We start from the raw sequence: 24,561 nt of genomic DNA, 5'->3' as shown, positions 1-24,561 counted from the left end.
ACTTTCTTAAGAATAAAACTGGAAAAACATTGTTAATACAAATATACCTCACTGATTTGAGCCCCTGTTTTAGAAATTAAATTAATTTACTTGAACTAAGCTAAAATTTTTAACCTTTGCATAATCTCTGAATTAAAGCAAATGACTGGTGTAAAGGATTGCAGTAAGATGATTAATCTATTTAAGAGAACAACGTACTTGGAAATAATTATTTGGAAGTAATTATTCATTTATTTATTCAGCCAGTATTTATTAAGCAGGTATATGCACCAAGCATAAGTCTGGAAATATAGAGACAAATAAAGCAGAGTCCCAGCCTTTAAGGAATTTAACATCTAATAGATGAGAATACAAGCATCTGCATAAGTACAATAAAATGTCATAGTTGCCAAAATAGCAGTCTCACAGGGGATAGAAAGGGATAGAGGTAGGAATGAAATGGTCATATCTACCTGAGGAATTGGGAATGGGTAGAAAAATCTTCAAAGTGAACAAACACTTGAACTGAATCTCCGAAGTTAAGAATATCATTGTATGGGCTGAATGGCTGAGATGAGGATATTCTAGGCATAAAGAGCTGCATGACCCACCTGGTTAGCAGACTGTTTGGCAGGGTCAGAGCATTACTGTGGAAGTGAAGTGGGATAAGGCTGGAGTGGTGTGCACAGGTCAGGGCATGGATGGCTTGGTACCATGATTAAGGGAATTTGAACTTCATCCTGCAGGCGGTGGAGAGCCAGTGCAGTACTTTAGGCAGGATAATATCAGTTTACTTCACTGGTGTGTCAGCAATGGATTGGACTGGTGGAGCTAGAGGTGTTTAAACTGTTGTAGTAGTGCAGCAATGGTTGATATCCCGAAGTAAAAATGTAGGACTTGAAATAAAGAGGAGAAAGATTGAAGAAATGCTAAAATTTTTAGGACTTGCTGATTGATTGTAGTACAAGTATGGGAGAGCATTGGGCTCAACCATGGTTACATATTAGATTCATTTGGGGGACTTAAAAAAATACTGATGCCAAGGCCCTTCTCCAGAGCAATTAAATTGGAAGCTGTGTATGTGGGTATTTTCTTAAAACCTCCAGTTCATTCTACAGTTGATACCCATGATTGAGAATTACTCGTCGAACTGGAGTCATCTTGAACTGATTGTGAAAAAAATGAAAAGAAGTAGAGTTATTCTTATATTTATAATAATAATGATAATTGATATTTTTATTATTTGTAAACTTAAATATGCAAGAAATAATACAATTTTTAACTTTCTGTAATAGTTTAAATTCTATCTTGTGCCTCCAGTTACACCAGGTTGAAAGAAAATTTAAGAGCAATTCCTTTTTTTGGTACGTGCCCCTAGCGGAAACCGAACCCTATACTCTCTGGTCCACAGGCCGACGCTCCAACCACTGAACCAAACCGGCCAGGGAAAGAGCAATTCTTTAAGCATTCCTTTCCCCCTCAGTTATGCTGGGTTCTGATAGCTTATACATTGCCAAGTTGTCAGGTATTGGCATCTTGTTCAGGTAATTAAGCAATGCTGCTTGCTGCTGAAACAGTTACCACCCCAGTTTTCTTGTGTGGTAACCAGCTTCCAAGACAGTACCAGTGATCCTTACATCTTGATTTTCACATCATTATGTAGCCTCCTCCAACATTATACCAGGGTTAGTCTATGTGACGAATAGAATCCCGGGGGAAGTGACAGTGTGTGGCTACTGAGACTAGGTCAAAAAAAGACATTACCACCTCTGACTTGCTCTCTTGAATGTATCCTTATTGGTGAAGCAAGTCATGCTGCTAGGATACTCGAACAGCTCTATGAGGGGTCCACATGATGAGCTGAGGCCTCCTACCAATAGGCAGCACCAACTTGCTAGTCCCAAGAGTGAGCCATCTTAGAAGTGCATTCTCTAGTCCCAGTCAGGCTGATATTTTGACTACAATCTCCTGAGAGACCCTGAACTTGAACCACCTAGCTAAGCTGTTTCTGAATTCCTTACCCACAGAAACTATGTGAGATAATAAATTTTTGCTGCTGTTTTAACCCACTAACTTTTGGAGTGGTAATATGTCATAAAAAATACATAATTAATACAGTATGGCTCGTTCAGGTCTAAACATTGTCTTTTGCTTACATAATGCCCCCAGGAGCATAGGAATTCTTCTGCTGTTTTGGGAGTTTCTGGAATATGGAAATTGTGCAGTTGTCTATGCCCTTTATCCCCCAACACACCCTGAAGTATTTCTTTGCTAAGATTGTACCTTCCCAGTCTCTCTGCTGAGGAAGCAAAGCTTAAGTTTCCTCTTTTCTTGGAAGCATAGACCTGTTTGCCAATATGCTGTTCTTCATCTGTAAACTTCATCTTGTTTTTTTGTTTCTGTCTAGGGGAAATCCTTCTCTACCTTTATGACCATAATATTTTGTACTTCAATCTTCTCACCCTCTCCAGGACTGTTAAAAATAAAAGTCAGAAAACTTGCCCTGGTCAGTTTGGCTCAGCGGTTAGAGCGTCGGCCCGCAGGCCAGAGAGATCCAGGTTCAGTTCCCACTAAGGGCACGTACCTCAGTTGCTGCTTGTCCCCAGCCGTGGTAGGGGTCATGTGGGTGGTAACCAATCAATGTGTCTCTCTCACATCGATGTTTCTCTCTCCCTCCCATTCTATCTGATAAATGCAAAAAAAAAAAAAGCTAGAAAACTTGTCAGCTTATCTTTTTTCTTTATGTTATAATCCCTTCCCTGAGACAGTGAACACATGGCTATCTCCTTGAATTTTGAGTGGTGGATAAAGAAAAAGGAAAATGGAGGGAAGAAAAATCAAGGTAAATGTCTCAAGATACCATTCTACTACAATATGTGTTGAATATTTACTCTGCACCAGACACTATACTGTATGCTTTAAATATTAATCTCAATGAAACCTTACAATAACTTATGAAGTAAGTACTGTTATGCTCATTTTACATACAAGGAGGTCAGGTTTAGAGAGATATTAAGTAATTTGCCTGAGGTATAAAAGCTTGTAGGTAGCAAAGCTGGAACTCTACCAGATATGTGTGTCACTGGAAAGTCCAGACTTTTGACCCTTACCACAGTTTCTTTCCATGGGGTTGGGGGCGGAAGAGGGTGGATCTTCTTTGGCTCCCTTTGTTCACATAAATGAGTATGCCAGTCATAGCTAAGATTTATCTATTCATTGAAACCTTTCTGACAGTAGCCTTTACTTCGCAACACTTTTCAGGCAGGCATACCTACTCGATGCACATGAAAATCAGACATTTTATTTAGTTAAGTAGGTCATCCATCCATCCAGCAAATGTTTTCCAAATGCCTGTGCTATAGGTACTGTGTGTAATGCTGGAGATACCAAGATAAGTTAAATACTCACCATGAGCTATATGTGCCCTTTTTTTTTTTTTATCCTCACCCGAGGATATTTTTCCATTTTTGTACAGATAGAGTGGGAGGGAGAGAGAGGAAGGGAGAGAGAGAGAAACATCGACGTGAAGGGACACATCGAGTGGCTGCCACCCGCACGACCAACCAGGGCTGGGGACAAATTGCAACCGAAGTACGTGCCCTTAGCGGGAACCGAACCCGGGTCTCTCTGGACCACAGGCCGACGCTCTAACCGCTGAGCCAAACTGGCCAGGGCTATATGTGCCTTTTGATGGTACAGCCATATAAACCAATAATTAGAGCAGTGAGATAAGCTCTATATCTAAATAGAAAATGAACTATATGTTCTAGAATGCAGAGGAGAAATACTAAGCTTAGGTATGACGGGAAAATTCCAAGAGAACATTTCAGCCTTCAAGGATAAGTAGAAATTCAACAACAGGGCATTTCGGACAAAGGAAGTGGAAAGGGTTAGTAATGTTTTAAAAGGTAAAGGTAAAAGCATGCAAAAGGTGGAAACTGTGAAAAATGCATTATTTGCATGACCTATGCTCAGGCTTATGTTGAGTACACATTATTGGATTATCCACAAGACAGTGAATCACCCAGCAGATGCAGGATGTGATACCAGACCAGTTCAACTGCAAAGTGGACAATGGGCCAGGCAGAGTACAGCAGCAGGAACTACCAGAAGCTAGAAGTAGAGTATGTAACCTACACTCCAACTGTTATTCAAGACTGATGCCTCTTCGGCTCAGTGCACCTGCACCCAGGCGCATGCAATAAAGCCGTCTTGCTCTACGTTGGTCTTGCATTGTGGATGTGATCTCCCGCCAGTTCAGACCTTTTAATGGCTGCCGAAACCCAGGAGGTCTGTGAGGATTCCGCACAGGGGGCATCTGCAGGCCCGGGAGTCCTCCAAGCTTCCTTTTGGACCGTGATCAGTCACATCCTCAGCTGGATACTGGATCTCCAACCTTTCCTGCAGATCAAGCATCAACATCAGACACTAATTCGCTGGTGAGTGTTTTTGCCTACGGGTCTGATTCTCTGGGCTGTCCTGTTATCCTCCGTCTGGGACATAAGAGAGACAGTTCTCTTGGTCACATCTGTGTGGTCATCCCTTTCGAAATCCAGCGCTGGTCGGGATACGTTCCTCGGGAACTGGGTTCCCTCAGCTCACCATATATCTAGGGATGCCTGATATAGGTGAGTTGCACGTCTCTCTACTCTAGGGGAGAAGGGAAGACGCCTTCTTCCACTAGTGTATCGGTCAGACCGCTAGGCCACGACATCTCAAACCACAACATGGGAAACGCTCAATCTTTCATTCCTCGTACAACACCCCTAGGATGTCTCCTAAAAAATCTATAGACCCTAGGGCTTAGGTCCCAAGTGAGTCATTTTTTACTGCAATACTGTGTGGCCTCACTACACATTAGACAATTGGTCACAATAGCCTGAGAACAGCACTTTCGACATTCTCACCGATCTAGACAATTTCTGTCAAAGGCAAGGAAAATGGTCTGAGGGTCCTTACTTCCAGACCCCTTTGCACTCAGATCACACCCCTCTTTATTTGATTCTTGCTCTCCCTCCCAAATCTTACTTCACTTGAATCCTCCCAAACCTCCCTCTGAAGACAATGAGCTAATTTCTCTTGTTTCCTCCTTTGACCCAGCCGATCTTGCTCCACCACCTCCTCCCTCATGCCCTCCGGCTGGGCCTCCTCCTCCATCCCCTTCGGCCGGTCCCACCACCTTATGCTGAAACTACTACTCTGGCTCTGACTCTTCTACCACTGCAAGGAACTCCCTCACACACGCGATCCGAAACCATCTTTGGTCCCTATCCGTCCCCTACCTCGACCCCCGTTTTAGAATGCCCCTTGAGGGAAGTAGTGGGAGCTGAAAGGATTGTCAGAGTTCATATCCCCTTCTCTCTCTCAGATTTGTCCCAAATAAATAAAAGATTAGGATCCTTTACTGAGGATCCCACCAATTTACTCAGGAATTCCAGTACCTCATGCAGTCCTATGATCTAACTTGGAATAATATTCATGTTATTCTCTCTTCTACCCTTAATCCGGAAGATAAAAATTGAATTTGGGTTAACACCCAGGGCCATGCTGATGCTCTAAGACAACAGGCCCTCACTAACCCAGTAGGAGCTGAAGCGGTCCCTAGCCAGGAGCCCAGGTAGAATTATCAGGACAATGGGGTGGGTAGAAAAGCCAGGGACCCTATGATAATATGTCTCATAGAGGGACTTAAAAAGGCCTCACACAAGGCCATTAACTATGAAAAACTTCTGAAATAATCCAGGAAAGGAATGAAAACCCTGCAACCTTTCTATCCCACCTTACACAGGCTATGAGAAGATATACTTAGATCCTACTAGCCCAGAAGGACTATCATTTTAAACCTGAGATTTATCTTTCAGTTGGTCCCAGACATTAGGAGAAAGTTACAAAAACTGGAAGATGACCCTCAAACCCCTCAATGGGAACCTTTAAATCGAGCCTTTAAGGTTTTTAATAATCGTGACGAAGAGGCTTAACAGCAAAGAATAGCAAGATTCCAAATGCTCCCCTCTGCCATCAGAGGCCCCACTAATCAAAGAGGTCAGCAAACCCTCTTCAGGGGACAGAAGAAGGGCACCCATCAGAGTCAGCAGAGCAGACCCCCATGTCCCTGCTTTAAGTGTAATCAGACTGGCCATTGAGCAAAAAAATGCCCCAATCCCCGACCACTGCCTAAGCCATGTCCTCAATGGCCATGTCCTCAATGTGGAAGTCGGACTGCGGACAGACTGAGCAGAATCAGTCCTCATCCCTTTCTCAGGCTAGCGGAATGGGCAATCCAGACCTTGATCTGATTGGCCTTGCGGCTGAAGACTGAAGGTGCCCAGGAACAGATGCCCCGACCGTCCTCTCGAACTCTGAACTTCGGGTAACTCTGATGATAGCAGGTAGGCCAATTTTATTTTTTTATTTTTTTATCCTCACCTGAGGACATTTTTTTTTTTTTTTTGCATTTATCTTCAGATAGAGCAGGAGGGAGAGAGGGAGGAAGACAGAGAGATAAACATCAATGTAAGAGAGACACATCTACTGGCTGCCACCCACATGACCCTAACCGAGGCCGAGGACAAACTGCAACTGAGGTATGTGCCCCTAACAGGAACCGAACCTGGGACTCTCTGGTCTGCTGAGCCAAAGTGGCCAGGGCCAATTTCATTTTTAATTGATTCCAGGGCAACATCCCCTGCCCTTCCTGAGTTCAGGGGAACTCTTTGACACTCTGGGGATTCAGTTGTGGGAACTGACGACCAAATATGGCAACCCAGAGCAACCTAGACACTCACTTGTTCTTTAGGCCCTTATATCTTTCTCCACTTTTTAGTGTTACTAGCTTGCCCCACTCCCTTGTTAGGGCAGGACATTCTATCTAAACTCCATGCTTCTTTAACCTTTGCTCCTACCCTCCCCACCAACCCCTCTCATTCTTTACTTTGTTTTCTCCAAGAATCTGCTTGCTCTTCTAACATAAACCCGCCTCTCCCCTGCACCCCTCCCTCCTCTCGAGAAGGCGGAGCGGGGTCTGCAGGGCCTTGGGGTGTGGGGCTGGGTGAAATGCCACTACCCTCATTGTTTTTTACTGACCCGGTGCAGGAGGGCGGTGAGCCCTGAGGCGCTTTCTCTTCTGGCGCCAAGTGCTTGGCGCTGGCTGGGCGCGACCTGCTCTGGAGACAGTGCTAGGTGGGGAGTTTGGCCCGTACACCTGTCAATCAGTAATGCAGATGTCCTAAGGTGAGCCCAGGGAGCACAGAAACCTCCTGTGGAGCAGAGGGGCAAAAGCTCCATGATCTTGATTTTCAGTATGAATACAGACCGTGAAAGCGGGCACTACGTATAATATCTCTCACTATAACTTTATGAGGGGTACCTGTAATCTAACTATTCTTGATGTGTCTAACCCCTGCAATGGGAGTTTATATGTGCAACCTCAGAGGGGCTTGATGCAATATCAAAAAGTTCTACTAGGGAAATTACTCACTATCAGAGTGCAGTTCTGCCAGTGGCACTGCAACCGAGGTACGTGCCCTTAGCGGAAACCAAACCCAGGACACTCTGGTCCACAGGCCGATGCTCTAACCACTGAGCAACTGGCCAGGGCAAGAATGTACATGTTTAAATAAATATGTCTCAGTTATAGCTAATTGACCTATAAATATTTACTTATTCTCATCTTAAAAAATAATTTAAAACTCCTCCTTATTATACTCTTCACCAGAACTATTAATGAGAAACTTCATCAACTGACAAATTTTCTTTCTTGTTCCCCAGCTCACATTCACTGGAGGTATTAATGAGCAAGATAATGTCTAAAAGACAGGAAGCAGGAAAGACATGGGTAATCTTCCAACTGGATACTCAGGTACTGAATAATTTTAAATGTACAAAAGTCTTTTTTGCAATCTGAAAGTATCTAGCACATTCAAAATGCAAAGTAAGTCTAAGAAGGAAAACTACATTGTAACATTGTCCCTGTTATTCCATACATATTAGTGAATTATAATTTTTGTAACTATTGTTAAACCTGATTTTACAATAGAAATCATTATGTCACAAACTTTCTCAAAACTTGAGAAACAATGCAGCAGAATTTTCACTGATACATCACCTAAGGCAATAGAAACAAAGGAGAAAATGAACACATGGGACTACATCAAACTCAAAAGCTTCTGCACAGTGAAAGATACAATCATCAAAATGGAAAGGCTATCCACTGTATGGGAGAACATCATTGCCAATGATATATCAGATAAGGGGTTAATTTCTAATATATATAGAGTGCTCATACAACTCCACAAAAGGAAGACAAAGAACTCAATTAAAAAATGGGCAGAGGAACTAAATAGACACCTCTCCAAACAGGACATACAAATGGCCAAGAGACATATGAAGAAATGCTCATCATCACTAATCATCAGAGAGATGCAAATTAAAACAACAATGAGGTATCACCTCACACCTGTCAGAATGGCCGCCATCAACAAATCATCAAACAACAAATGTTGGCCAGGGTGTGGAGAAAAGGGGAATCTAGTACACTGCTGGTGGGAATGTAGACTGGTGCAACCACTATGGAAAACAATATGGTCTTACCTCAAAAAATTAAAAATTGAACTGCCATTTGATCAGTGATCCCACTTCTAGGAATATACCCTAAGAAACCTGAAACACCAATCAAAAAGAATATATGTACCCCCATGTTTGTAGCAGCACTATTTACAATAGCTAAGATCTGGAAATAGCCCAAGTGTCCATCAGTAGACGAATAGATAAAAAAGCAGTGGTACATATACACAATGGAGTACTATGCAGCTGTAAGAAAGAAAGATCTCTTATCCTTTGAGACTACATGGAGGGACCTGGAAAGTATTATCCTAAGCAAAACAAGCCAAACAGAGAAAGACAAGTATCATATGATCTCATTTATTTGTGGAATATAATGAACATAACAGTCTGAGGAATGGGGTAGTCCCAGAGATGTAGAAGTGGGGTACAGACTGACAATCCCCAGAAGAGGGGTTTGTGGGGGAGAGATAAACCACAGAATTTATATGTATGTATGCATGAACAATGGACATGGACAACAAAGCTGGGGACAGGGCAGGGAGGGAGGAGGGGGGGAAATCAGTGGGGGGAAAAGGAGAAACATCTGTAACAAAAATTAATTAATAAAAAAAAAAACAAAAAAGAAAACTTGAGAAACGTAATTAACCTACCAAAAATATTGAGTGAGGTACTACATGAAATGCAAAGATGGATAAAACATGATTCCTTCCAGGAGTTTAATACTTAATAGAGAAAATAATACACTTTTATAAAAAAAAATAACATAAGCTACTATCTGATGTGAACAAAAATAGTTTTAAAAATAAGTACACAATTGTTCAAATACTATGACAAATATACAGATGATTAGTAAGTTTTATATATATATATTTTTGGTTAATCCTCATCCAAGGATATTTTCTATTGATTTTTTAGATAGAGTGAAAGGGAAGGAGGGAGGGAGAGAAAGAGAGAAACATCAATGTGAAAGAGATGCATTGATTGGTTGCCTCCCAAATGATCCCAACTGGGGTTGGGGATCAAACCTGTAACCCAAGTACCTGCCCTTGACCAGGAATTGAACCTTCAGTCTGCAGGCCTACTCTAACCACTCAGCCAAACCAACCAGGGTAGTAATATATTTTTTTAATTAAAGGGGTCCAAAGCAGTATTTATTTACAAAATGGACATAGGCTATTTACAATGAATACATAAAAAAATACTCAGAAATGTTTTAAAACTAGTCAGTACAATAATATACTCATAATATGCAGAATGACAATGAAACATAGTCTCTTTTTTTATAAATCAAATATTATATTACTAAATTCTACATTAAAAAGTAATCAATTCTTAAGAAAGTCAAATATTGCTCACATTAAAGTCTTTTATAAATTATGAAGAATATATATGTTTTTTATTTTATTTTTCAATAAAAGTTGACATTCAATATTATTTTATATTAGCTTCAGGTGTACAACATAGTGGTTATACAATTATATCATTTAGTAACCTGTTATTTAGCCTCCATGTGTTTGTGTGTTTTTCAGTTTTGTTTTTTTTTGGTATGTGCCCCTAGCGGGAACCGAACCTGGGACTCTCTGGTCCACAGGCCAATGCTCCAACCACTGAGCCAAACCGACCAGGGGTCTTTTTTCTATTTTAGAACTTTTTTTTTCTTGTAATTGATTTCTAGTGTGGTCAGAGTAGATACTTGATATAATTTAAATCTTAAGTTTATTGAGACTTGTTTTGTGGCCTAACATGTGGTCTTTCTTGGAAAATGTTCTATGTGCACTTGAAAAGAATGTATATTCTGCTGCTTTGGAGTGAAATGCTCTAAAAATATCAATTAAATCCATCTGGTCTAATGTGTCATCTAAGCCTGCTATTTCTTTGTAGATTTTCTCTGGAAGATCTATTCACTAATGCCAATGGGATGATAATGTCTCCTACTATGACTGTATTACTGTTGCTCTCTCCTTTTATGTCCATCAGGATTTGCTTTATTTATTTAGGTGCTTCTATATTGGGTGCATATATGTTTACAAGGGTTATATCCTCTTCTTGAATTGACCCCTTTCATTATAAAACCTATTTTCAACCAGTATGCCACAGCAGGCACACTGTTGTGCCACAAGAATTTTTAAAACATGCAATACCTGACTATTTAGTCAGGGGCACTGACCTCTTTTCCCTTAGATTGTCAAATAAAAAAATGACAAACAGCCAACACAACAATAGCTGTTCAATGTGAATGTATAAAAATTATGTCTATGCCACAGAATTTTAGTAATTAGTTTATGTGTGCCATGAGATGTAAAAGGTTGAAAATCACTGTTATAAAATAGCCTTCTTTGTCTCTTATTGTAGCCTTTGTTTTAAAGTCTATTTTGGGCCCAACCATTGTGGCTCAGAGGTTGAGCGTTGACCCATGCATCAAGAGGTCGCTGGTTGGATTACTGGTCAGGGAACATGCCCAGGTTGTGAGCCCGATCCCCAGTGAGGGGCATGCAGGAGGTGGCCAGTAGATGTTCTCTCATTGATGTTTCTCTTTCTCTCTTCTTTCCTTTCTCTCTAACAATCAATAAAGAAAAAAAAAAATCAAAGTCTATTTTGTCTGGTATAAATATTGCTACCCCAGCTCTTTTGTTGATTTTCATTTGCATGAAATGTCTTTTTTAATCTTTTTACTTTCAGTCTCTGAGTCTTTTGATCTGAAGTGGGTCTCTTGTAGCATATCTATGGGTCTTGTTTTCTTATCCATTCAGTTACCTTATGTCTTTTGATTGGAGCATTTAATTCATTTACATTTAAAATGATTATTGAGCCCTGGCCAGTTTGGCTCAGTGGTTAGAGTGTCGTCCCGCAGACCAGAAAGTCCTGGGTTTGGTTCCCGTTAAGGGCACGTACTTCGGTTGCAGTTTGTCCCGGCCCTGGTTGGGGTCATGTGGGTGTCAACCACTTGATGTGTCTCCCTCACATTGATGTTTCTCTCTTTCTCTTCCTCCCTCTCTCCCTCCTGCTCTATCTGAGGATAAATGCAAAAAAATAAAATAAAAATAATAAAATGATTATTGATAGGAACATATTTATTATCATTTTATTACTCATATTTATGTTCTTTTAATTTCCTTTCTTCTTAAAGAAGTCCTTTTAACATTTCTTATAATACTTGTTTGGTGGTGATGAATCCCTCTAGCTCTCTGGGAAGCTCTTTATTCTTCATTTTAAATGATTGTCTTGCTGGGTAGAGTAGTCTTGGTCGTAGGTCCTTGCTTTTCATTGTTTTGAATATTTTGTGCCAATCCCTTCTGACTTGAAAAATTTCTGTTGAGATATCACTAACATTCTTATGGGAACTCCTTTGTAGGTAAACTGTCTTTCTCTTGCTGTATTTAAGATTCTATTTTTGTCTTTAACCTTTGCCATTTTAATTATAATGTGGCTTGGTGTGGGCCTTTCTGTGTTAATATTGTTTGGGATTCTCTGTGCTTCCTGGACTTGTGTGTCTTTTTCCTTCACTAGGTTAGGGAAATTTTTAGTCATTATTTCTACAAATATGTTCTTGATCCCTTGCTCTCTCTTTTTTTCCTGCTACCCCTGTGATGGGATGCTGTTATGCTTGATGTTGTTCCAGAGGTCTCTTAAACTATTCTCATTGTTTTTCATCATTTTTCCTTTTTCTCCTCTGATTAGGTGTTTTCTGCTACATTGTCTTTTAAATTGCTGATTTGATTATTTTCTTCTTCTAATCTGCTATTGATTCCTTTTAGTGTGTTCTTAATTTCAGTAATATTCTTCATTTCTGACTGGTTCTTTTTTATGGTTTCTGTGTCTTTTTTAATGCTTACTGTCTCTTTATTAAAGTTCTCACTGGGTTCATTTATTCTTCCTCTGAGTTCCTCGAGCATCCTTATAACAATTGTTTTGAACTCTATACCTGGGAGATTATTGCCTCCATTTCATTTAGTTCTTTTTCTGCAGATTTCTCCTGTTGTTTCATTTGGGGGCATATTTCTTTGTCTCCCCATTTTGGCTGTGTTTGTTTCTATGTATTAGGCAGATCTGCTATGTCTCCCAGTCTTGGTAGAGTGGCCTTATGTATTAGGTGTCCTGGGGTAGACAGTGGCCCAGTCTCCCTCATCACCTGAGCTGGGTACTCCAGGAGTGTCCCTTGTGTGGGTTGTGTGTTGAACCTTGATTGCTGTTGGCACGTCTGTGGGTGGGGTTGACCCTCAGGCTGGCTGACTGTGTGGGTTGTCCATGACTACACTGTATAAGCTGCTGTGCAAATTCATGAAGCAGAATTTGCCCACAGTGTATAAGCTTCATGCAAATTCATGAAGCAGAATTTGCTTCAGCAGGATCTGGTGCCTGTTGAGACCTCCCTTTGTGTGTGCTGCTTGTGGAGCTAATCAGGTGGTATTCTGCTATAGTCTGAAGCCAGGCCCTGGGTATGTTGGTTTCGGGGCCTCTTGGGAGGGACTCTGGGGCCACTCACCAAAAGTCTCAGGGTACACCAAAGCCAGCTGTCACCCACCTGAGGCCTTTGCAGTAGGACAGGGTCTCAGGGAGTTGTCCAGGTGGAGCTAGTAGAGTTCACCAGGCTAAAGCAGATTAAGATTTAGCCAAGTCAGAGGAGGGCTTAACACAGGAAATGTGCCACCTGTTGGCCATGCAGGAAGATGGTCCTTGCCCTGAAGCCGCACAACTCAGTTCTCCCTATGTATCTCTGGCACCCCCTGAGCTTGACTGAAATTTCTTGAGAGCTTTTCAAGAAGACACAACATAGGCCCAGGTTGGCTGCTGCTGACAGAGCCCCTGGCATGCACAGGTTGGCCAGGATGGAGTCCCAGGAGTCATTTGAATGGAGCTAGTATAGGTCACGAGGCTAATGCTGTGTGGAGGGAGTGCTTAACCCGGGAAAGATGGTCCCCATGGGCCATGGGGTAGGACTCAACACAGGCATTGAAGGCTGTTCCTCCAGCCCTCGCCCTGAAGTCCCGCAACTTAGTCTCTCCCCGTAGAACCCTGGCATTCCCCAAGCCACTGTCCCTCTGCCAGAGCCCAGAGTGAGTACCTGTGAGTGAGAGTTTGTGCCTTGTCCCTTTGAAAAGACACCTGGGCTCCCAATAGTCTTCTCTGTCAGCCAGGTGGATGGAATCCCTGATGATTTTCACAGTCAGATGGATTCCTCTTCCTGGTACCCGTGCTCCTAGATGGGGCACTGGCATGGAGCTAAAACCCCGAGCTTCTCCAGGGGAATCCCTGCAACTGAGATATCCCTCTGGATTCTCAACTGCCACATGTGTGTGGGGCAAGGCCATTTGAGTCTCTGCCCCTCCTATCAGTCTCTATGTGGCTTCTTATTTATATCCTTAGTTACAGGAATTCTGTTCAGTTAGTCTTCAGATGGTTCTCCAGGTTGATTATTCTATAATTTAGTTGTAATTTTGATGTGGTCACGGGAAAAGGTGAGTGCAGCTTCCACCTACTCTGCCATCTTTAGAGAATATATTTTAAAGATATAAAATAAATCATTACTTTTAGCATTACAATTTCTATATTGTATTTTTTTCTTATTCCCAAAATATACATGTACATACAAATAGAAAAAGAAAAGAAAAAAATAGTAGTTTTAAATATCATGAAATAACTGGTATCATTGACAAATATGTTTTGCCATTCAGTAGGCTGTCTTTTCCTTTTGTTGATGGATTTTTTTTGGTGTAGTCCTATTTTTAAATTTTTTTCTTTTGTTTTTCTTGCCCCAGGCAATATGTCAGAAAAAATATTGTTATGAGAAATGTCCAAGATTTTACTCTGTATGTTTTCTTCTAGGCTTTTTATGGTTTCAAGTCTAACATTTAAGTCTTTAATTCATTTTGAGTTTATTTTTATGTATGATATAAGAAGGTTTCCATTGCAGCATAATTTACAATAGCCAAGATTTGGAAGCAACCCAGTTGTCTATCAGTAAATGAGGGGATAAAAAAGCTATGGTACACTTACACAATAAAATACTATTCGGCCATAAAAAAGAAGGAAATCTTATCCTTTGCAGCAGCATGTGTAGACCTGGAGAACATTATGCCAAGTGAAATAACCAGTCAGAGAAAGACAAGTACCATATGATTTCACTCATCTGTGGAATCTAATGAACAAAATAAACTAATAAACAAAATAGAAACAGACTCACAGATACAGAGAACAGACTGACAGTTGTCAGAGGGAAGAGGGGTTGGGGAGCTGGGTGAAAAAGGTAAAGGGATTAAGTAAAACAAACCAACAAAAATACGGTGTGGTGATTACCATAGGGAAAGGGGGTGGAGGATAGGTAGAAGAAGGTAGAGCGGGGATAAATGGTGATGGAAGGAGACTTGACCTAGGGTATTGAACACACAATACAATATACAGATGATGTATATAGAATTGTACACCAGAAACCTATATAATTTTATTAACCAATGTCATCCCAATAAATTCAATAAAAAGTAACAAAACAAAACAATACAGGTTTATAATATTCTTTCATTTCTAGGAAAGTAATTAGTTTTGGTACTTATCAGTTCTTTGACCTGTCTATCCAATTTAAGGAAATGAAAACAACCTTAAACAGACAAGCTGAAATAAACATAAAAAAAAAACCCTAGCCATTAGAACCCTGTATCAGTTAGGAATAAGTTCGGCTATGAGTGAAAGAGCCCAAGTAACAATGGCTTAAGGAAAAGTAGTCTTTTGTTTGTCTGTCATATAAAAGTCTGAAGCTAAGGTGATCCAGGGCTATTGTAGCTTCCAATCCCAAGATCACCACATGTTCCTACTAGACTACTCCAGCCATCACATTCCAGTCTGTCTGGAGGAGGAAAACAAGAATCAGGGGCAAAGGATACATGCCAGCTGACTTTCAAAGGTTTCTGTGCTATGCTTTGCTTTCCTATAAGAAAGAGCAGTCTGACACCAACATCAGACAAGGCCAAAAAACAAAGCTACAGATAATTATCCCTGAACACAGATAAAAATGTAAACGTTGACCAAACACCTACCCTGCCTAATATGACTGATTACTACTTTGTTAGCAATTCAGCTTTAGCCATGTTTCATTCCTCCTGATAATATTTTAGATATCCCATCACAGAATACCCCGGTTTCTTGACAGCATCCAATCCAGAGTAAAACCCTGCTTCCTTCGACCCTCCCTAAAATTGCCTAATATAAGCCAATTCCTACAGTAAAACCTTTCTAACATTTTCTTACTATGATACCCATGGTTTCCCATGGTGTGAATGCTCCCTCATAGCAGCAAGCAATAAATCCAACTTGTTCAACTACTGGCTTATTCCTGTGGTCTCTGGATGAAGGGCATGGGCACCTATTATTAGTAGTAATTATAGGACATCATTCAGTTGGTGAGAGTTGCTGAGAAATGTAGTCTTTTCCTTGGACCACCATATGATCAGTGAAAATTGGGGTTTTTATAGTCATAGAAGGGAGAAAGATTAGATGTATAAGCTAAATAATAAGTTAACATCACTAATGAGAAAAACTCTCATGGTGTACTGTCCAATGTGATGCACTGAGGACACAACATCACTTATTAAGCATTCTTGCCAAAAATACATACTTTGATCTAATAATGAGGAAACTTCAAAGAAATCAAAATGTGAAGATATTTTATAAAAACAAATGTATTCTTAAAAAATGTCAATGTCTCGCCCTGGCTGGTTTGGCTCAGCGGTTAGAGCGTCGGCCTGAGGTCCAGAGCGACCCGGGTTCGGTTCCCGCTAAAAGCACGTACCTCGGTTGCAGTTTGTCCCCGGCCCTGGTTGGTTATGCAGCCACTTGATGTGTCCCTTTCACATCGATGTTTCTCTCTCTCTCTCTTCCTCCCACTCTATCTGAACAAAAAAATGGAAAAAAATGTCCTCGGGTGAGAATTAAAAAAAAAAAAAAGGTCAGTGTCGGGAAAGATAGAGGAAGGCTGCGAAATTTCCAAATTAAAGGAGATTAGATAAGCCAAGTAGGTACAATGAGTGATCCTGAATTGGATCCTGGATTAGGGGAAATTTTGCCATAAAAATCATTATTGGGAAATTGGTGACATTGAATATGGACAGTATATTAAATAATAATGTAATATTGTATTAATGTTAAAATTTTGTATGGGAATATCTATAAATATAAATAAATAGATCGATTGTTTGATTGACAGAAACATAGATAGACATAGTAATGACTAAAACAAATGTAACAAACTGTTAAAAATTGGTAAATTTGGGTGAAGAGTGTGTCCTATTCTTCCAATTCTTTTGTAAGTTTGAAACCATTTAAAACTAAAAAATAAATAATAATTTATATTGCTTTAAAAAAAGCAATTGATTTTTTAATGCAACTAGTTGACTTTTTAAGTAGAATTTATTTACAAAAGGCTTATGAGCCCCAATCAGGCATGTCTTCCCTTAACAACCTATTAAGGTTAATGTATCATAATTAATGCCTTATTCTCATGAATGTGCTCAAAAGAAGTAATGAGGGTGATGCATTCTCTCTCATCCTTCTCCAGGCAAGAACAGTGTCATGGATAGATCTGCATGTAAAAGTTTGCATTATTAAGGTGAACAGAATTGATGACTCACTAGGAAACAGCAATTACAATGAACAGTTTTGAATTTCCACATGCAAAAGTTGGACCTGGCAAATAAAAATTAACCTTCTTTAGGAGAAATATATTTTAATTTAGCACATTGATATTCAGAGAAAACTATTAATATATACATTTTGGAAAAAATTATTTAAAATATTTTAGATTTGTTTGAGAATTTAAGAATTTAAGAATGTATCTCTCATATAACTCTCTCTGAATTCCAGAAACAAGGTTAAATTTTACTTTTTGATACTTAATATTTCAAAAGATAAAAGGGGTTTTTTGAATGCTTTACTTTTCCCTCTTTATTAGGAATGTGAAATTTAACGAACAGAATATGCCGATTTCAAACAACATAAAAGTGGTATTGTTATTTGGATTTGCATAATTTCTATATTCTCAACTTTGTGTGCATTCATTTTAGGCTATAATTTTGGATTATTTTTTTTATTTTTTTATTTTTTATCCTCACCAGAGGACATTTTTCCATTTTTTGTTCAGGTAGAGTGGGAGGGAGAGAGAGGAACAGAGAGAGAGAGAGAAACATCGATGTGAAAGGAACACATCGAGTGGCTGCCACCGCACAACCGACCAGGGCCGGGGACAAACTGCAACCGAGGTACGCGCCCATAGCGGGAACCGAACCCGGGTCTCTCAGGACCGCAGGCCGACGCTCTAACCGCTGAGCCAAACCGGCCAGGGCTTGGATTATTTTTAAAAAATTAAAAAGTATATGTATATTTATAAAACTAGCAACAACCAGTTGCTAATTTATGTCATATATTCTCCAGTTGAGAATGGCCACAGGAATCAAGAAGCCATGTGTGCCATGAAGTGGATGAAATCATTTGTGGAGGCTGAAGTGCTTTTGTAAGTCCATGGGTGGTCTGGCCGGATTTCTAGGTTAAGTTAGAACAATATGTCATGGGATGCCTTGCCCAGGTTGTGCAATGTAACCATTAAAACCAAGCAAACCTGTTACTCAACTACTTCAATTCTGTTTCTTCTGTATCCAAATTAGATTATTTCCATACAAACGTGGTTCAACAGAATATTTACCGGTTGATAAGAAGGACTGTAAAAATTTCGGTGGATTTACTGAAATAAAAAAATAACTAGTTTGAAAATATGCTGTGAGCCAGGTGGGGCTTGGAAAACAGGTTTTATTGTTTAGATAAAATTCAGGTTCAACCAAGAGCAGGTGATATCAGATGCAGTAGTTCTTTACAGGTGGTTCTCCTTTCTACCCACCTGGGCTACTCACAAACTTCTTTATTTCTCAGCGTAGGACTATGCCACAGGTGTGGTAGGTGTGGCCCTGCCACTGGCATAAAGCTTCCGCTTCTCACCACGGCCTAATACCAGGTCATTGGAGTTGGGGTTGTTCTTGCTCTGGGTAGAAGGTGGGAGAGAAAGCAAGAGGAATACTGTATGTGAATCGTCCTGACAAGAGAGCATATTAAGCCCTTGTTTCAATTGTTCCATATTTCTGTAGTTTTTACACAATGGCTTTAAGAGTCAGTCATCTATTTCCTTTAAAGTGGGTGGTTCATTTTTTTATTGCTTTTTGTTCTGCCGTCCAAATTTATTTTGAGAAAAATGTAGATCAATTAACTTTGAACTCAATTGTAACTGGTACTTAGTTAACTCCTCAAGTATTAATTCCTCAAAGAAAAATAAAACAAGTATGATCCCCAAAACTGGATTTGGAGATTTTATTTTTAAAAAGAAATTGCTAATATTTCTGTGCAGTTCTGTGCTATAACTTTTTACTGCCAACATCTGAGATTTTCAGGGTTTCTTTACAAAAATTGTTCCTGCATAAGATTTTTCTTCTCTGCTTTATTCTATAATGTTTCAAGCCCACAACTATTTTGCTGCATTATGAGGACATTTCAGAGTCTAAACCATGTAAAGATATACAGATTATTAACTGTATATACTAAACAAATGGTTATCGAGGGTCTACTTATGTGCCAATCACTGTGTGCCAGAGATACAAAAATGAAGCTCCCAGACTAACTGGGGGAATATATACATATCTGAATAATTATAAAGTAGTCACAGAAGTGTTAAAAAAGATCTGCAAAATACAACTAGGACTAGACAATGCAATACTGTAATTGTGCCAAAGAGAGTCAAGGAATATGGTAATATTTGATTAAGGTCTTAAAGGATGACTAGAGATTTGCCCCAGAGGTCTACCCAGTGGGAGTAGGCATTCCAATTACAGGGAACATTGTTTGTAAAAACAGGGAGACCTGAAATACAAGATAAATCCTGAAAGTGACCTGGAATCACTGGAATTTAGGGTACAAAGATTAAGCATAAGTTCCTTTCACCAGTTGGCTGGCTCTCCCAGCTGCCTCTCACATTCTCTTCTTAGTTTCACTCCTGCTTCAGCTCCCAATACAACAGAGCTCTTTTTCTCCCTCAGCACCTCTGGTCATTGAGTAGGTAATTTCTCAGCTACTTTATAATCATCGGATTCCTTTCATGAAAGAGACACACCTTGTGCCTCATATTACTTTCTATAATAATACCAGTCACACCCAGTCTGATTACTCCCACTATTACTGGGCTTTATTTTCCCAAAGACTTGACTGTTTTCAGGTCAAGTCCATCTTGGAAGAGTAAAGATTTATCATCATTTGGGATAATTAAGGAATATATAACAAATTCTAAAAATAACCCTGAGAAGTATTCCAAAAATGTTTGAGAAATGCTAGCATCACTTATAACCTTTAAAGATAATTCTTTGAAAATAACACTCCTTTGGATGTGCAAATTCTAGTGTATTTTAAAATAGTCACATACTGTTAATTTTTAGATGTGATGATGATATTGTGGTTACTTTTTTAACGTAATTTTTTGGAGATACATACTGAAATAATAAGGTGAAATAGTGTGGGATTTGCTTTAAGATATCCAGTGGTGGGAGGAAAGGACCATGTGGGGAGTAGATGAAATAATATTAGTGGATAGACATATGAGGTTCATTGTACCAGTTTATTTTTGCATGTTTAAAACTTTCAATAATAAAAAGTCATCTTACATTATAGTCACATTTCATCTTGTCCTTCTAGGTAAGAAAGGAATGATCATTTTCACAACTATAAAAGCACATGGAACACTTTAATGTCATCAGTTTATTAGCTCCTCTATAGGTTAAGAGAATATGAGTTTTTCAGAAGGACCTTTAATATTTGCTGTAAAGAATTTTTTTTTTAATCCTCACCCGAGGACATTTTTCCATTTTTTTGTTCAGGTAGAGTGGGAGGGAGAGAGAGGAACAGAGAGAGAGAGAGAAACATTGACGTGAAAGGGACACATCGAGTGGCTGCCACCCACATGACCAACCAGGGCCAGGGACAAACTGCAACCGAGGTACACGCCCTTAGCAGGAACCGAACCTGGGTCTCTCTGGACTGCAGGCCAACGCTCTAACCGCTGAACCAAACTGGCCAGGGCAAGGATTTTATATTTATATGTAAATAAATAATTTTTTAGTATTTCTAAAGATAAATAAGTAGCCAATTAAACAGGCAACTCTAATAATACATACTAAAAATTCTACCTTTTACCCCAAAGAGTACACCATTTCTTATTTTAGCTTGTTGTTGTCTTTTATTTTACAGCACATCTGCACTTAGAGCACTAATGAATAAAAATTATCCAGTGTAATTGTAGAGGTATTTCCCCCCATTATAATGTTTAAAGTTATATTGATTTATTTATCTTCTTTACAGTGCCTTCCTCCACCTACCTAAGAACTCCAGGCATTTTGGACGATAAAGATCTTGTTAAAATCAGGTCTCTCTTTAGTTCAAATTCTTTAGCCCTGGCCGGTTTGGCTCAGCAGTTAGAGTGTCCACCTGCGGTCTGGAGAGGTCCGGGTTCGGTTCCCGCTAAGGGCATGTACCTCGGTTGCAGTTTGTCCCCGGCCCTGGCCCTTTCACATCGATGTTTCCCTCTCTCTCTCTTCCTCTCTCTCCCTCCCACTCTGTCTGTACAAAAAATGGAAAAATGTCCTTGGATGAGGATTAAAAAAAAAAAAAATTCTTTATCCTGTAGAGCAGCATATAGAATGAGATGTTTTCAGCTCTTAATAATCATGTGAAACATTTTGTTACAGGATGGTAACGTGACTCAACCGGTCCTCTTTTTCCCTGGGTGAGCACACAGACTTCAGAGCAGAGAGCAAGCTCACAAGGCTGAGTTTATTTTCAGACTTCAGAGATGATGGAGATAAACAATTACCACAGGCAAGTTTGTGCTCTTATTTAAATCAATTCCAAACTTGTAATATGTGCATTTTTTAGTGGTTCTTCTTGCTCAAAATCCAGCTCAATCAGCACACCGTTAATTCTTAACTTTTTTCTTTTATAAAACACCTCTATAAATTTCTATTTATACATTTTTCAAGACACTTTTCCTTTAGGTGAATATTTCTAAGTGTAACCTAGGGGTCACTTCTGTCCCCCAATTTTCGTTAAATATGTTTTATTAATTTTTTTAGAGAGAGAGGAAGGGAGAGAGAGATAGAAACATTGATGTGAGAGAGAAACATTGATTGGCTGCCTCCACTGGGGATCCCCCACTGGGGATCGAGGCCATAACCCAGGCTTGTGCCCTGACTAGGAATCAAACAGGGACCTCTCAGTCCATGGGAGGATGCTCAATCCACTGAGCCACACTGACTGGGCTGTCCAAATTGTTTGGAGTGCTGCTCCCTCCCACAGACATTCTGGATCAGAATCTCTGGAAATGAGGCCTGGGAATGGGGCTCCAGTACACATTAGCAACTGGCAATTAAGCTTAGGAAGAAGTTTTTGTTTGGCTATGGAATGGCAGGACCAAGAACAGTAAACCACTACTCCTCTCCTGCTTACCCCCTCTTTAGAAGTGGATTTCCTCAAGTTGTAAAATACACTATTGATTAAATGACAGCTTCTTGTGTAAGAAGTAACCCTACATTTTGGGGGAAATTTCAGAAATATTAAATGCAAAAGTAACCATCAGTTCTAGATATGGTGACATTACACATACATTTATCAGTTGTTCCAGTTGGCAACTCACTTAAATAGTAAGCTCTTTTAAATAGTAAGCTCAGGTTTAACCATACAAATCCTAGAGGAAACCATAGGCAGTAAAATCTCTGGTATTTCTTGTAGTAATATTGTGTTTTGATATATAATCCTTGGACAAGGAAAACAAAACAAAAAATAAATAAATAAACAAATGGGACTACATCAAATTAAAAAGTTTTTGCACACCAAAGGAAACTATCAACAAAATGAAAAGAAACCCTACTGAGTAGAAGAAAATATTCACCAATGATACATCTAATAAAGGGCTAATATCCAAAATTTATAAATAAATTATACAACTCAACACCAAAACAACAAACAATCCAATTAAAAATGGGCAGAGTGCCCAACCAGCATGGCTCAGTGGTTGAGCATCGACCCATGCACCAAGAGGCTGCCAGTTCGATTCCCAGTCAGGGCACATGCCCAGGTTGTGGGCCAAATCCCCAGTGAGGGGCATGCAGGAGGCAGCCAGTTGATGTTCTCTCTTATCGATGTTTCTATCTCTCCCTCTCCTTTCTTCTCTCTCTAAAATCAATAAAGAAAACATTTTTAAAAAAATAAATAAATAAAAAGTGAGCAGAGAACCTGAATAGACACTTCTTCAAAGAGGACATACAAATAGCCAATAGACATGTGAAAAGATGCTCAATGTCATCAGAGAAATGCAATTAAAACCACAATGAGCCCGGCCAGAGTGGCTCACTGATTGAGCATTGACCCATGCATCAAGAGGTTACCAGTTCGATTCCCAGTCAGGGCACTTGCCCAGGTTGTGGGCCAAACCATGCAGGAGGCAGCCAATTGATGTTCTTTTTCATCGATCTTTCTATCTCTCTCTCCCTCTCTCTCTAAAATCAATAAAGGAAAAATATTAAAACCACAATGAGATATCACTTCACACCTGTCAGAATGGCTATCATCAATAAATCAACAAACAAAAAGCGTAGGGGAGAAGGTAGAGAAAAGAGAACCCTTGTGGAAATTGGTGTAGCCACTGTGAAAAACAGTATGAAGGTTCCTCAAAAAATTAAAAATGGAACTGCTTTATGACCCAGTGATTCCACTGCTGGGTATATATCTGAAGAAACCCAAAATACTAATATGGAAGAATATATGTGCCCCTATGTTCATTGCAGCATTATTTACAATAGCCAAGATATGGAAGCAACCCAAGTTCCCATCAATAGACAAGTGGATAAAAAAAAGCAGTGGTACATGTATACAATGGAATATTACTCAACCATAAAAAAATGAAATCTTACCATTTGTAGCAACATGGATGGAGCTAGAGGGTACTATGCTAAGTGAAATAAGTCAATCAGGGAAAGACAATGATTTCACTTGTATGTGGAATCTAAAGAACAAAATAAATGAATAAAAAAAATTAAAATAAACTCATAGATACAGAAAACTGACTGATGGTTGCCAGAGGGGCAGGGGTTTGGGAGACTGGGTGAAAAAGGTGAAGGGATTAAGAAGTACAAATCGGTAGTTACAAAATAGTTATGGGGGTGTAAAGTATAGTATAGAGAATATAGTAAATAATATTGTAATAACTATGTATGTTGCCAGGTGGGTACTGGAAATATTACAGAGAACACGGTAAAGTATATGATCATCTAACCACTAAGCTGTACACCTCATACTAATAAAAAATAATATTGAATATAAACAGTCATTAAAAAATAAAATTGAAAAATAAAATAAAATAAAGGTTTAAATTATTAGTCATTCTCATTCTCTTAAAATTTTAAACATTTGTAAGTATTTTATGTCAATGGGGTAAGTTGTGCTGTTTTAGGGTCGCAGTCTTCAAACTATATATATACATATACAATGATATAGAAAAACTTTACAAGAGCTAGAATGCCAAGGAGAGTTTTAAGAAATCAGGATTCTGGGTATTCAATTTCCCGTTGCACTCCTTAAAACTATTCTGGAAAAAGGGCAAAAGAGGAGGCTTCTCCTGAGCTCCTGTTCTCCCATGATGCACTGATAGCAAAGCTACATGTGGGGCAATTTTTCTCTGAAAGAGATCCAGAAACTAGCCAAGCAATTTCACACATCAGACAAATAAGAAAATACCCACATCAAAACAGGCAAGAAAGGCTGAGCCCTGGCTGGTTTGGCTCAGAAGTTAAGGTATCGCCCATGGATTAGTGAGTCTCGGGTTCGATTCCAATCAAGGGCACGTACATCGGTTGCAGTTCGTACCAGGCCCTGGTCAACCAGTCGATGTGTCGCTCTCATATCAATGTTTCCCTCTCTCTCCCTTCCACTCTATCTGAACAAAAATGGAAA

Source organism: Molossus molossus, unplaced genomic scaffold, assembly GCF_014108415.1.
Source record: "Molossus molossus isolate mMolMol1 unplaced genomic scaffold, mMolMol1.p scaffold_m16_p_7, whole genome shotgun sequence".
In the NCBI taxonomy this organism is placed as follows: domain Eukaryota; kingdom Metazoa; phylum Chordata; class Mammalia; order Chiroptera; family Molossidae; genus Molossus; species Molossus molossus.
This window is presented reverse-complemented; position numbering follows the sequence as displayed.